This window comes from Triturus cristatus, chromosome 7 (genome assembly GCF_964204655.1).
Source record: "Triturus cristatus chromosome 7, aTriCri1.1, whole genome shotgun sequence".
NCBI classification, from domain to species: domain Eukaryota; kingdom Metazoa; phylum Chordata; class Amphibia; order Caudata; family Salamandridae; genus Triturus; species Triturus cristatus.
In genome coordinates this window covers 69,415,718-69,421,717 of record NC_140590.1, presented here as the reverse complement: position 1 = coordinate 69,421,717, position 6,000 = coordinate 69,415,718, and positions in this window count along the sequence as shown.

The window sequence follows — 6,000 nt, the reverse complement described above, 5'->3', positions numbered from 1 at the left end:
AGTAATATGCTGGCTGGAAAAAAAAGTATCAGCATCCTGGAAATAGCAAACACTCATAGGGAATGGAAGATTAAGTAAAGCATGTGAAATGTAAGCAGAACAGCATAGTTACCTGAATACTTTATCACTTATTATTAAATCATTTGTATTTTTGCCTGAAAAGTTAACAATATGACTATAGGGCTGGAACGGACCTGTTTAAATGTCCATTGCTTATAACCTTACAAAACTTAAGCAGTCTGGTTTAAAAAGAACACATCCTTATTTTATAGAATAAAATAAAATCACTGATAAATCTCTTGCTTACTCCTATAAAATATACAGGCATGCCAATATTCTCCACCGTGCTCAAATAGGCAAGGCAATAAAAGCAAACCTGCTATAATACCATTATGTCTGCTTTCAAGCTTATAGCAGTACATTTGTTGCATCCTAAATTCAGTATATTAAAAACAGCATACACTTTGCAGGATTGAAGAGATATCTTCAAAGATATCTATTGTACCCTGCATTTCGTGGCCGTATGTATCTACACTGAGTAGGTTTCGGCAATGTTAGTGAAAATAAATGTGGCCCAATATTATTGGTTATTTGGAACATGTGTACACATGCGGTGGTACCGGGTGGAACCTGGTTTTATGCTTACTACTTGTTTAAAAAATGGGGTCTGCGAGATATCAGTGCCACACATGCCCTTGAGCAGATGTGTCTGAGGGGGCAAATAGATGCCACATAACAGAATAAATGGGAAACAGCAGTCACACAAGTGGTGACAAACCAGGGACTCTGTCGCCTTCTAGGCCTGTGCACTCACTGAAGCTCTGTTGTGCACTTGGTCAGCGTAGTTTAAACAAATATGCATTTACCGAGCCTACTGCTTGTTTATTCCCCAAGGCTTCTGGTGTTGCACAAATTACGTTCACAATAATCGGGACTCTTGAGAGATTAGCGTCTGATTCTACCTAACTGGCTACTGAATATGTGTTAGAAAAAGGGGTCTCTAGTTGGCAGAGGTAAGTACCTTTGACCAAATAGGGAACCTTGCTTCTAGTCAGGGTAAGGGGATACACTCCTAAAATAACCCCTGCTCACCCCCTTGGTAGCTTGGCATGTGCAGACAAGCTTATCTCAGACGCAGTGTGTAAAGCATTTGTGAACACATAAAGTAATACAGTGAAAACACTACAAATGGACTCCACGGAAGATTAGAAAAATAAGTAATCTTTACTAGACTTAACACAAGACCAAACAACAAAAATCCACAATACTGTTAATCAAAAATAGACTTTAAAATGGTAAATGCTAAACTTTACTCTCAAAGTACCTTAGATGCGTCACGCAAAACAAGCAAAAGGGCCGCAGGGAAGTTGATGCGCTGTTCCTTACACTCGGGGGAGTGGATGCATCGGTTCCTTACTGCTGCGCAGGGTAGTTGAGGCTCGCTTCCTTATTGTGTGGGGAGTTGATGCGTCGTTTCTTACTGCGGCCCGGTGACGATGAGACAAGATGGCGCCTCGTTGCGATGCAACGATCCAGTGGGATGCGACAAAATGGCGTGCTTGAATCGATGCGTACGGCAAACTCGGTAACATCTGAGCCGCGACAGGCCCTGCGACACGCTTCTCCGGTGATGCGGTGGAGACACGCTTCTCCGGTGATGAGACACGCTTCATCGGTGATGCGACAGCAGACAGCTGCGGCGGCATGCTTCTACGGCGATGCAACGGCAACTGCTGCGGCGGTGACACACTTCTCCTCATAGCGTCGCGCTTCCAGCTCCCAGCGACACGCAGTCTTCTCAGAGGGCCCAAACAACAGTAGGCACCTCTATACAGGTAGAATTCCCAGCAAGGGAATTCAGGGGGAGCTGATGGTGAAGTCTTTGTGTCCCTGAGACTTCAGAACAGGAGGCAAGCTCAGCTTCAAGCCCTTGGAGATCTTGCTCAAGATAGTAAAAGTACACACAAAGTTATTTTTCTCCTTTCCTTGGCAATGAAGTAACCACTGCAGGCGAACCCGAGAAATAGCAAAACAGCACAGGGGCAGTCTCCTCCTCCAGCTTCCTTAGTTCTACTCCTTGGTAAAGGTTCGTCTTGATTCCCAGAAGTGATCTAAAGTTCTGGGGTCTGGGCCCCAATATTTATAAGAGAAAATCCTTTGTCCTCTGAAGGCAGAGGGTGCCTGTGACCAGCCAAAACCAGTTCTGCGCAGCTTCCTGGCAGGAGGTGGAGACAGCATTGTTGAAAGCAGACCTGGCCCAGGTAGCTGAAAGGAAATTTCCGCCCCCACTCTCTATTCAATGCAGGTCCTATTCAGCCCAGCCCTGACCCACCAGACTGCTGGAGCCAAAGGCCTGTCCCCTGTCACTCACAAACTAGACATGGAATACACAAACCTAGTAGAGGCATGCTGGATGGTTAGGCACGAAAATACCTACTTTCTAAAAGTGGTATTTTCAAACAAGGAATGTAAAATCCACCTTCACTAAAAGATGTATTTTAACATTCTGAGTTCAGGCATACTAAACTCGAATTTCTACCTAGTTCCCTGAGTCAGTTAGGATTATAAAATGCTATAATGAAAGTGCCCATTCCGGCCTACGGGAACAGGTAGCCTTGCAATAGTGAAAAACGAAATTGGCTGTAATTCACTATCAGGACATGCCACACACATCAGGGCATGTCCTACCTTTTACATACAATGCACCCTCCCCTTGGGCCTACCTTAGGGGTGACTAATATGTATAAACGGGAAGGTTTAGGGACTGGCAAGTGGATGCACTTGGCAAGTTGACATGGCAGCCCCAGGCTGCACACATGCTCTGCAATGGTAGGCCTGAGCCACATTTTACAAGCTGCTTCTGTCGATGGCACAACCAGTGCTGCAAGCCCACCAGCAGCATTTGATTTACAGGCCCTGGGCACACATGGTGCACTGTACTAGGTTCTGACAAGTACATCAAAAAGCCAATCATGGAGTCACTAATCCATTACAACAATTTACAATAGAGAGCACTTACTTGCACTTTGGCACTGAACAGCAGTGGCAAAGTGCCCAAAGCATCTAGACCATCAACACACATAGCAAAAATAGAGGAGGCAACAGCAAAAAATAGAACGGAGGCCCAAGCCAACGGCGCCAGGTCTAACAATATGTAAATAAATACCAGTATAAGAGTGCTGAAACCCCCTTCCACCCAAGCATGAATGTCCTCATTCAAGCCTCTGAGAACCACCTCACCATCTTTGAGCACCACTTTAGCTCCCTATCCGATCTACTATCTTCTCCCTCCCACATCTCTGCTGCCTCTCAATCACAGGAAGTCCCTCAGGCTTCGCCTCTTTTGACACCACCCCCGCTGCTCCATGATTCTGCAACTACCTTTGAACTCTCACAATTCCTGACCTTTGATCCCACCGCCTCCCTAACATCCTCCCCTGCGCCTGACACTCCCACATCATCCCTATCCACTCAAACTCTCTCTCTCCTTGCCTCAGCTGCCTCTCCACCTTCTCCTGATTTTCCGGCACACTCGTCCTCCCAAACCCTCTCGCCCACGCTTGACTCTCTCCCACTCAATCCCAATCACCTTCCTCTTACCTCTCTTTCCTGCCAGTCCCCTCCGCCTGATCCCCCCAATCTGACCCCCATTCACTCTGCACTCCCTCACGCTGACCCCCTCACTGCTCCACTCAGGACATCAAACTCTCTCAACCTAATTGACCTCCATCAACAAGATGACCCCCCTCCACACTCGCCCTATACCCCCTCCTCTCATAGCACCTACCAGGCCCCTGGCTCTCACTCCACAAGTCATCTTCAGTCTAACATCCTGAACAACCCTCACTGCCCGCCACCGGGGTTCCCTCCACGTCTTCTTCTTCTTCTGACCTCCTTGCCTCTTTTCCTTCCACACTCTTAACTCAATCACTCCTTAACATTGAACTCCACCTCTCTATCCTGACGTTGGAACTTTCATCCCTCAGGAAATATTTTTTGCCCTCTGGAAAACTAATCTTGCCAACCATTCCTTTTCCAGAGGCTCCGTACAAACGAACTCAGCATCCCCTCAACAAGGGAATACTACACCTCTCGGTAGTCCAGCCGGTCGACCTCCCGGTAACAGTACTCTTATACCATCCCAACCCCTGAGCCATCTCTCCTCCCCAGATCCCAGGGACTTAAATATCCCCTACCCCCTATATCCAGGACTACTGATCCTTCCACTCTGCACTCCACTACCTTGAGGAGAAGCCGTTCCCTCACTTCTCCTGACTCACCCAAACCTCCCCTGCAACTCTCCATGACTACTGACCTGCCTACACGTCACTCCACTATTCCGGTGATCCTGGGAACAAGCCATATCCCTTCCTCCCCTGACTCGCCCAGACCCCCGCCGCAACTCACCATAATCTACTCCTGCAGCCCCCCTAAAATTTGCCCTCAACCCCTCAACTGCATGCTGGTCAACTGTCGTTCGGCCTCATGACATGCAACAGAAATCTCGGAAACCATCCTTAGTGAAGCCATTGACATCGCTTTTCTCACGGAAACCTGGCTCAAGGCTCACTCTTCATCTATTCTTGACCTACTCTCTCCCCCGGGTTACTCCAGCCTCAGAAAAGATAGGCTTGACAAAACTGGTGGGGGCCTAGCCATAATCTTTAAAGATGAACTCCAACTCTCCCTTGTTCCGAATTTGGATCGAGCCACCTTCGAATACATCGGAGCCGATCTTAAAGTTCAGGGCTCCCCTACTATTAGACTTCATAATATCTACCATCCCTCTGGGGACCCCTTGCCCTTTGTGGAGGAATTATCTGCCATGCTCTACCGAGCCTCGATTTCCAACTCCAAAAACCTCTTCCTCGGTGACTTTAATATTCACTGGAACAATAAGGATGACCCCTCGGTTAACATCCTCAATGACTTACTTGACATTACTGACTTGAATCAAATCTGCCATTCACCAACACATTCCAAAGGGGCTACTCTTGATGCTATCATCACTAGCAAAGATCTGGCTTCACTTTCCTGCATTCTCCCCATCGACTGGTCGGACCATCACCTTATCCTCTTCACGATTAACTGCGCCGTACCCCCGTCCCCTAAGAACAACAAACATAGGAAATTAACCAGAAATCTTCACCTTATTCCTCCTGGGGATCTGGAGACCAAGATTAAAGCAAAACTTCAACTTATACCTCCCTCACAAAATGCCAAAGACCTTACCGAACACTACAACAAATCCATCATCGAGGTCCTAGACAATATTGCCCCAGCCAAATTAAAACTACATAAAAATAACCCCGCCAAAACCTGGTTTAATGCTGATCTCAACAATGAGAGACGCTCTTTTAGGCTGATCAAACGCACGTGGAGACAACACCCCTCCCTCACCCCCGAATCTAGCTCTCCTCAGAACCGCAAGGGCTAACTACAAGAAGCACATCCTCAATGAAAAGGCCGCCTTCTTCCGCTCTCAACTTGACCGGACCAAAAATCGACCCAGGGAACTTTTCAGCATTATCAAAAATCAAACTGCTTCTGCCCCCCTCAAACTGTTGGCTTCTATCGAAAGATTTGATGAAATTGCTAACTTTTTGTTACTATAAAATCACCAAGATTGATCAATCCTTTGCCTTATCCCTTCCTCCACACTGCTCATCATCCTTCTTTGACCTCCCTTCCAAGTCTCCTTTTACACCTATACCCCTGCCTGACTCTGTTCTTCTCCCACCCGGAGACGTCCTCCTGAACATTTCCTCACCAGCCCACAGCTAAAAAATAATGCATCTTGGCTTAGCTTTACCCCTGTTACAGAGTGTGAAGTCCTCAACATCATCACCAAGCTGAAACCCTCCTCTGATACCTTTGACCCTCTCCCTGTGTTGCAGGGATTCTGCTTATGCTCAGAACTATGCGCAGGAACCCAGGCCCTCAGTGAATTGTGGTGTACCAAAAACTCACCTCAGAACCCAGAACCCCTTATCCGGCCAG